Below are 10,174 nucleotides of genomic sequence, written 5' to 3' on the forward strand. Positions count from 1 at the left end.
AGCGTACATTCTGCGGCGTACACGCGGAATGAATCGCCGCATCTCAGGTTATTCACGCGAAGGTTTGCGGTGAAACGAGTCCCGTTAATTTCGCTGACGTTGCTCAAGTAGTCAGACATTGCCAGGACGACGTAGAATCAACGCGAAAAAGGGCAGGGGGTCTCACACAGACGCCGACAACATCGCATTTAAATGGTTTGTTTATGGGCGACGGCGAGCTTCTTGCCCACACTAGATCGGGCATGCGCTGCACCGGTGGTGTCCGCTAGGGGCGCTTCGGTTTGTTTGTAAACATATAGGGCATTCTTCTGTACTATCATGGACAAGATGAGCTGAAAAGCGAGGATGTGTGGCATGCAGTACTTTCGAAGCCGCCTGCCGCACTGTTCTGCAAACTGTGATGGACGATAAGGCCAAGACGTACCCCTTTCTGCGCTTGTTGTGCCACCCTGCACTTCTGTGTTCTTTGAACAGAACTGAACAGCAGTTCTATTCAGATGGATGCCTCGATGGTCGGGTCACCTTGAAGCTCCCACTCCAATTGGAAAGAATGGGCTTTTTGCAAAAATCTCGAAGGTTAGGCCACACAGTCTTTGCCTGCCCCCCGTGACACTGAAGAGGGCAAGAGGTATAGGCACAGTTGCTCGCCTGACTTTGCTGTCACCTCCCCGCTGCTGCGGACAGCGGCATCGTGCTTTGAAGAAGGTCTATTCACCGATGCAGCTCCGGCAAGCTGGCGGTTCCTGTCCCTTGGAACACGAGAACGCCCTTTATGTATAGTGTATCCTGGGGTCGAACCTCATTCCTGTAGGTGCTATCTATGTGTCTCGGCCACTAAATCGTTTACCAATTATTGTGCGTATCATAAGCACGAAGTCTTTCGAGAAGGTCTGCAACAGATTTATTCTGCATCGTGCGTGGGTTTTGGGGTTTTGCGAAAGGAAGGGATGTCGCAACCATCTGCTCAATAGCAGATGACACGGAAATGCAGGGGTGAGCCGCCAGTGCAAAAGGAACTCTGTGTTGGCCACGGCGCCCATCACAGTTAGCAGAACAATGCGACAGGCTGCCTTGATAGTACCACCAGTCATGCCTGTGGCGTTTCAATTTAGTTTGGCTGTGATAGAGGCTGTTTCTCTATTTATGAGCAAGCACTTCTTCCAAGAACCTGTAGATTCCGATTTTCGAGTTTTCGCTATTGACTTACCGGCGTCGTGTCGGTATTCATCTCCACGATGATGCCGTTGGCATACATGATACACTGATACTTGATGGCGTGCACACGCTTGTGGCCCGAGATATAAAGCCGCTGGTCCTCCGTGGGTCTGCAGATTGGGCGGGCCGTTCCATCAACGAAATTCCAGCAATTCTGAAGAGGTACCTCCTTCGCGCGGACCGCCTGCAAAAGCAACAACGTACTTGCAATTTTTTTTTTTAATTTTTTGTGTGTTTTTAATTTAACATTACATTATGCTTACTTCGGAGAACTCGTCCAAGCTTGCACGGTTCAACCACGTGTGAGCTGACAGATCCGCGGTCAGCTGCCCGAACGTAGACGTCAAATGGTTTAGCACCACGGTCGCCGCACTCGAAAGTGTCGAAGAGTGGCGGCCAAACATGCCTTCCAGGTCGCAGAGGCGGTTGGGGTAGGAGAGTCTCCTCAGAAGAATATACGGAGCTTCATGGCCGGGGATTGCGACGTTCTGGGCCGTTCTTATTGTATCAGGGACTCGCAGCGCGCTACACAGCTCCGTTAAGTCCATCTGCTCAAAACTAAACTGCTGGCGGAAAGCTTCACTATCTATGCTGAGCACATCCAAGTAGCCTCGCCCGGACCTAAACCTCCGCGGAACGGGGTACTCCATATCCTGAAAGGAGAGTTAATCGATTTCGTCCCACCTGAAAACAGCTAAGGTCAAGGGATCTTCGAAAAGGCACGTCGCCATGGCTCAAGTTGGTCACTCGCTCAACTCGTTCACGCCCGTGCCGTCCGTGCTTCCTGTGGCTGCTATGGCTTCCCGTGACAAGCCGACAAGTCACCTGGGACTAGATTGGCTTGTCTCTACTTGGCTAGATGTAGCTTGCTGCTGCATTTCTGTAATTTCTGCAGCTTATAAACTTAGTAGATGTTTTTTAATTGTATTACATGTAAGAACTGTTATTTTTCCTTCAGTGAAACGTCTTTTTTTAATTCCTTATTTTTTAATTCTGGAAAGTGCAAATCGTTGCCACTAGGGAGCGCCCCAGCGTCTCAAGCGACCGTATCGGATGTATCGTCTTCAAAATGGTTTTCTAAATGCGCATTCCTCTTCTGTGTATCGGTATCGTATGGTTATCGTATCGTTATAGGGTATCGTTATAGGAACGATCTAATAAAACTCTCCAATCTGTCGAGCCACATTGAGGCAGACTTTGCGTAATCATGCCTGGTTTCCAAGTAAAAATTTTAAGGGAATGCAAGGAAGTGTTCACACTTCATTTTTATCAGTTCTTTGCTTTTCAGATTTAATTTACCTATTAGGACTTTCTGTGATCCAAGAGAGTTTGAATCAAAGAGGTTCCACTACATAGGAAGCAAAAATATGAAAAACAAAATTAGCAATCTTTCCCATGTGCAAAGTTTACAGTTCAAGGCTGCTACGGGCAGTTTCCCACGCTAGTGATCAATTCAGTCAGTGGGAATCTCTTTAAAATTAAAAAAAAAAATAATGAAAAAAAAAAGAAAGAAAGCAGGTGCTTACCCGAGACGCATCACTGAAAGCATGTTTTAACTTGAAATCTCTTACTGCCCCGAAGTCTAAATAAAGTCTAAAGTGCTACTTCAGTCTACGAGTATGGACACCCTTTTTGTGGCTGGAATGGACGAGCAATACAACTTGTTAGAACTGAATGCTTTTCCTCTGCAAGTTTCTGCTCACCCAAGGAGTGAAATTGACACAGAGCTTCTCTAGAACATGGGTGTGAATGGTGACAGCGCAATATACCTAAAAATAAGATTACAGGGCGAAACAGCAGAACTGCAAAGGGTACCGCAAATAAAGCTCAGAAGTTTTTGTTGAGAGGGCTTAAGATGAAAGAAATGCAAGCCGCTTGAGCTCCTGCATTCGGAGGTGTCCCAGTCGCACGCGGCTTCGCTGAACGTTTGTCCCCATGAGAACAGTATGACTTTCGGTGATGTAAACTATATAATGCGTCAAGCCACGTTGAGGCAGCCGTTGCGTAATCATGCCTGGTTTCCAAGTAAACATTTTAAGTAGATGCAAGAAAGTGTTCTCACTTCATTCTGATCAGTTCTTTGCTTTTCCGATATAATTTACCTGATAAGACCTCTTGTGGTTCCAGAGAGGTAAAGTTAAAGAGGTTCCACTATATTTGAAGTGAAAAGTTGGTTTGATAATCACAAAAATAAAAGTTTGCATACCCTGCTGAATTTTTTTATTTCACGTCATTCTGAAGGCGCAAAATTCTTGATGCACCTGACCCTGTTGGCAGCTGTCCCTCTTGCTGATTTTTGCAGGATTGATGCCACACATTTGCCTGTGAAGTTATCAATCATGACACGAAACACAGTGGCAGAAACAGGTTAAGGTTCAAGAACAAAAAGCGCCTATGGTCACTGTTTTTTTAATTTATTACAGGTACCCTTAAGGCCTTCGGCATTGAAGGGTGGAGTGGTTAGAAAAATAAAGGATAATGTAGTAAAAGAATGCAGTTACTACAAATAGAAAAAAAATGGCGTCTATCGATACAATATTTGCTAAGGCGCTCTTGAACAGTTGGAGGTCTTGCATCGAAGTTGTTGGAAAGGGAAGGCGATTCCACTCTTGTGATGTGCGTGGGAGAATTGACTTAAAAGAAAAAAAAAGAACATTCACCTTCAATGATGGGATACCGACCTTATGGACGTGACCTGATCGAGATGAAACGTACTGGGGAGGTAAAATGAGTTCGCCGCGGACAGGGAGGTGATAAAACAACATGTGAAGAGGAAGAGAAGAAAGTTCTTACGACGAGATGCCAAAGACGGCATGTCAGGGCTCGATTTCATTGTGGTTATGCTCGCAGTTCTGTTGTAGTTAAACAAAATAAAACAAACAGATTGATTCTGGCCCATTTCGAGTGAGGGAATTAGATTTTCATGACCAGGATCCCGGACTGAAACCACATATTCGAGTTTTGGACGAATTTGTCCTTTGTACAGTGTAAGTTTTAGAGATGAGGGTACTTTTGGCAAGATTTCGTCAAAGATACTCCAACACCCGATTAGCGTTAATAATTATGCTCAGTTCATGTCTAAACTCTCACCACTGTCCCGTATGCAAATTTCATTTAATACAATCGCATAGTCTAGCTTGGACATCTTCACAGATCTCAGCGTTTTTCGCCGGAACTTGGCAAGTCTAGTTAAAAGTTGAAATTATTACATTTTGTGTGAAGTGTGCGACCTATTTGTTGTCATGCTAATTCGTACATTTTAAGATATGCTTGTGCTGTGTTTCTTCTTTCTTGTTTTGTGTGCCTTCTTTCTTGTTTTGTGTGCGGCAATGGGAAGGCCCGCGTGGTTGTTTTTGGTCACATTAAATAAACAAATTATCAATATTATTATTATTATATATGTTACACGAAGTGTTCAAAGGAGATTTGATATGAGATTTGATGTGATGTGAATACCAATATATTTATAACTAGTCACAGCGTCCTGGGGCGAGTCATCAAGATGGTAAACAAGTAGATTTCGAGTTTTCCTAGACCCGCCCATAAATTTAAATTTTTGAATGTTCAATTCTATGCACCACGTTTTGCACCAAACAAAAACGGCGTTAAGATCACACTGGAGCGTTTTAATGTCATTTTCACAAGTTATTTTTCTATATACAACAGTCATCGGCAAACAAATGAATAGGGGAAGAGACACGAGAGAGTAGATAATTAATGTATATAAGAAAAAGTAGAAGTCCGAGCACAGAGCCTTGTGGCACACCGGAGTGAACATCACTCGGCTGAGAGAGATGATTGTTAGCTATAATGAACTACGAGCGGTTAATCAGAAGACATTCAAGCAAGATAAGAAGTCAGGGATCCAGTTTAAGGCGGTGCAGTTTATAAAGTAATAGCTTGTGGCGCACTTTATCAAAGGTTTTTAAAATATCTAAAAAGTTGCAGTCGGCTAATGAGGAATGATCAAGAATTTTATTTAGCTTACAAAGGACTGATACCAACTGTGTTTCACACGAGTTTGTTTTTTCAAAGCGATGTGACGACGAAACTTTTACGTGGGATGCTGGTGAGTGATATTGGTCGGTAATTGAGTGGAGAATGCTTGTTACCTGGACTTATGAAGTGGAATCACCTTCCCGACCGTCAACTAAGCTGGGATACAACCATTATCGATTGACTACTGAAAACTCTTTGATAGCATAACCGAACAATAAAAACTCGGAAATTTAAAAAGAAAATGGGGCTGATTGGTCACAACCAGAAGCGGAGAAAAGTTTAAGTGATCTAATTATGTTTTCGATACCTAAAGGCTCGATGATTATCGGAAACATAGCAGGGTAGTCGTTGGTAATGGTAGCCAGTAGTGGGACGTTGGAAGTGACAGAAAAATTACGCGTAAAGACATTGCTGAGGGGGAATGAGATTCCCTAAACTGACAACGAGTGCGACATTAACATTATCAGTAGAGTTTATCGCGCGCCAAAAATGTTTAATGTCGGTTGCAAGAATGGATGGCAAGGTACTTTTATGGTATTTTTTACTGGCTGTTTTAATTGCCGCCTCGTATTCATCGGAAGCCAGTTTGTAAGCGATCCAAGGAGCAACGTCTGAGAATGGTTTGGCCGATCTGTACAGTCGCTTTTTTTTTAGTTTGATAGACCTCTGATTGTGGGGGGGGGGGGGGGGAGGGGGGGGGGGAGGGGAGGGGAGGGGAGGGGAGGGGAGGGGAGGGGAGGGGAAGGGAGGGGAGGAGGAGGGGGGAGGGGGAGGGGAGGGGGGATAATACCACGGAGCATTGCTGTTAGATATTATAGTGCGGGTGGGAATGTACTTACTAGTCGAGTCTTTGATCTTGGCCACGAACATATCCCAGTTTTATTGCATACTGCGAATTTCAAAGTCCTTCAAAAATGTGTCGAGGAAGGCGTATAGATCGCTATAAATCGCTTCAAACTTTTCCTCGCCAATGTTTTTATTTGCACATGACATATGAGGGCCCAACTACCCAGAAAACAATTTATGGCTCGAAACTAGTTTCCTTTCCGCCCGTAAGCCGCCAATCGAGAACTGGCCGGTTTGAGTCGCGCTCACTCTCTTCTCCGTGGTCATATGCCGTTTTCTGTAGTTTAGAGGCAACCATCAAATATAATTGAAGTCGCGGATCATTGAAGGCACACACTGAATAGTAGAAATAGAAAATAAATACGATACCCATTTTTTGAGCGTTCTATAAACAGCTACAATTACATTGATTAAAAAAGAAGTTGCAGAGCCCTCTGGTTGCATTGCCTTCTAGTTTGAACTAGGGAGCCTCCATGAAGGCTCCCTAGTTAGAACAAGATGGCTGTGCATCTAGCCATCTGGTTCAAACGAGATGGCTAGATGCACAGCCAGAAATATAGAGGAGGAGAGGGTTGACTTTCGCCAACACTCTCCTCCTCTGTATTTCTTCTCTCCCAGTTCAATTTCGTTGTCGAGCAGTTATGTTTTTTTTCTGTTTTTTTTTTTTTTACTTTCTTAAAATTATACGTGATTCTGTAGCAAAATATTGATTGGGCAGTATTCTGACACCATATTGAATCGCCTGACAAAAAAAAAAATCCTGAAGTGTGTCAGTTTGACACCACTGAACACATAGTCCTCCATTAAGTCACCTGGCATGATATCAAATGAACAAGGAAATCAAGGACTTATTATAGCCCGGTTAAACGCCACAAACGGTATAACCATTTTGCCACTTAGCGTATGAACCTCTCTGCACGACGGGCTAGTGCTGCTGTCACCTTCCTCACTATCCGCGATGCAGGGGTTACGTGGACGTGCACGTAGTCGCCAGCCGTGATGAGAAAGTTCGAGGTGGCGAAAAAACTGAAGCGCAACAATCACCTGCAGTTCCGTAGAAACGTCTTGACTGCGGCGCGTTCGTGGTTCCAGGTCTGGCCGAAGTAGCTCGACCAGATACATAATGCCGTCGTACCCGAGGCGGAATCGCTGCTGCAGATCGAACACGTCGGGAGGATTAAGGCGGTCTCGGAATGCACTTTCCCTGCCTAGCATCAGAATGGCATATTTCTTATAGAGGCGTTCTTGGCGAGCAAAGCGTCTCGACCTAGATGACAAGTCTCTATGTTGGCACACACAGACAAAGAGTTCTTATGTCCGCAATTCAGTCGCAGTCAGTCCGTCGGTCGGTCGGTGTGTCGGTGGAACGGTTCAGCAATCGGTCAAGAAACGGTTGAAGGAAATGCAGGTGCGGCACAACCGAAAATCGCGCAAAACACGCAACAAATAGGGTACTCAGATGTTTCGGGACGCGAAAATACATTCGCTGTTTTTAGGGGAGCTATAAAAATGGACATTAGGCAAAAAAAAAAAAACAAAAAAAAAAAACAGACATTGGAAGGACGGTTGCAAAGATAATCACAGTTAAAAAGCAAGACAAACGGGCAAAATATAAAGAAAACAAAAAGTAGAATTTCTGGTGCGATTTGAACCTAAAACATTCGCGCCACGATCGGGGAGTCCCGGCGCTCTTAAGTGTCGAGTACTGCAGAAGGCTCTAATCTCGCGCTGGCGCAGGTATATTAATATACCAGCACCGATTTTATCTCACGTCATTTTTCCTTTATTTTGGCTCATATTTAACTTCCCTGGCCGTACCTTTACCTGCCGCTCCTAAAGTATGAAGGGGGCAATTAATTAGACTTCAGTTGAAAGCCTCTGCAGTCAGTTTTTGCGACCGAAATTAGACTTTTGTACTCGAAGCGAAAAAAAGAGTTTTCTGCCACTAGGCAGGAACGCTAGGTAGTAACTTGTTCCCGTGCAGCCGGTCACATGACCTAAAAATCTCTCTTGGTAGCAGCCGCGGCCGTGAGATGACCAAAGCGCCCCTGCAGCCCACCTCCGTGCTAGCCTTGCCTCCCCATAGCCGAGGTGGGATCCATGGGGGCAGTGCACGGGCAGCCCAAGTTGGGTATGCCCACGCGTCTCTTCCGTAGAGCCCACCTTTCTGATAACTCTGCACCACATAGACGAGGCGCGACCCAGATTGGCAGTGCACGGGCAGCGCAAGCTGGGCAGGCCCACGCGCTGCCCCCGTGGAGCCCACTTTTGTACTTACTCGGCCTCCACATCGCCAAAGTAGGACCCACATTGCCAGTGCGCTGGCAGCCCAGGTTGGATATGTCCACGCGTCGCCCTGGAGCCTACTTCCGCGCTAACCCTGCCCCCCATAGCCGAGGTGGGATTCATTGGGTCAGTGCACGAGCAGCCAGAGTTGGGCAGGCCCGCGCGATGCCCCCGTGGAACCCACCTCTCTGCTAACGCCGCCCCCCCCCCCCCCCCCCCCCCCCTTCCAATTGCCGAGGTGACACCTACGGGCGCATACTTGTGATGCAAAACCATCGACAAATTGACTATCGATCCTATCGACAGTTTTTCCAAAACTATCGATAGTGTCTCAGAACTATCGATAGTCGACTATGGATAGTACTATCGATAGTTTTTTTTACTATCGATAATCAAATTTCTGGCGGCTATTGATACTATCGATAGTGCTATCGATAGTTTTGCACCATTAGGGCATACCAGTGATGTGATTGCTGCGCCAATTCCGCCAAACTGCGCCAAGGGGCTTACCCTGCTACATCCTGCTACATTTCGCCAAAATATGGCTAATCTGCGCCAAGCCTGCGCCAAAAAATCAATTTTGGTCGCCTTTCAAAAACGAAACTAAACTAAGAACCGTAATTGAGCAAGCATGAGCTTGGTGGCACAAAAGACGCCGCCGGACACAAAGTACCCTGCATCAATCGTCTATTCGGTCTTGCATCATTTTTCCCGTCGTCTCGCGTTTCACGCTCTCGTCGTCTCGGGAATCTCGCCTCGTGTCTTTTTTACTTTTTTTTTTATTTCTTTTTTTAATTTTTTTTAGCGATAGACGCGGGCGTGTGCGGACGCTCCGATATTAGTGTGGCGAGTGCAGACTTGTACCGTACGCATTACAAGTAATCAAATTACTTGTAATCGATTACTTTTTTGAGTAATTTTGTAATCAGTTGATTACTTTTATTAGGCAGTAATCACAAGAGTAATCTGATTACTTTTTAAAGTAATAAAATTACTTGTAACCGTTACAATTTTTCCACGGGACGACCCCCCCCCCCCCCCCCCCCCACACACACACACACACACACGCCTTTTTTATGAAAGGACAAAAATAAAACATTTTTTTTTTTTCGAACGGAAAAAATAAAGATTTTTGCGGAGCTGTAGGAAACGATGTCAGTTTCTGCGGAATGTCCGTTTTTTTTGTGTGTTTTTTTCGAGCTGTGACTGGGAGTGGGAAGCCCCAGGAAAGCCACAGTGCGTGACAAAGGCCATTCAGGGCGAAGTTTGAGGAAGTAGAATGTAGCTTTGTGAGTCCTTCGTTCAAACTAGCCCCCTCACGCACACACACACAGAAATAAAGGATATAAAAAAATCCTGCTTAGGGTACCTACTCGCAGCCCGTAGGAGAATCAGAACCGAAGAATGCCTAAAGTGGATGCAAAATATAACAAAGGCAGTTGAAATATTTTCCCATTTCCCCTACGTGGTCTTTGTGACAAGCAATGTTTCGAGCTGAGAAGTGGTGGGGGCGATCTCTTCCGCTAATGGATACTACACATGATCCGTTTCAAATCCTGGAGCTGCTGCTTCTTTGTATATTATGCGAGCTCATCCACATGTGAATAATAAAATGAGCGACGCAAACTTTCAGCGACAACCCTTGCTCAAGCTTAACAAGATCTAGAACCCCCTCCGCTTCCCCCCCCCCCCCCCCCTTCCACACACACACACTGGCGGATGCCCAAATCATTAAACGTCTTCAAACGAATTCTATGCTTGTGTCCGCATTGTGAAGGTGCAACGACTACGAAGAGGGAGCCAGTTTTTCTTCTTCAATACTTGTGCA

The 10,174-nt window shown here is 45.4% G+C and overlaps 1 pseudogene; it reads right to left on the reverse strand.

Moving 5' to 3' along the window:
• Window positions 1–1,463: 1,463 nt before the first annotated feature.
• On the reverse strand, window positions 1,464–1,946 carry LOC120844698 (annotated as a pseudogene).
• Window positions 1,947–10,174: the final 8,228 nt, after the last annotated feature.

Source organism: Ixodes scapularis, unplaced genomic scaffold, assembly GCF_016920785.2.
Source record: "Ixodes scapularis isolate PalLabHiFi unplaced genomic scaffold, ASM1692078v2 PGA_scaffold8__174_contigs__length_109621045, whole genome shotgun sequence".
NCBI lineage: Eukaryota > Metazoa > Arthropoda > Arachnida > Ixodida > Ixodidae > Ixodes > Ixodes scapularis.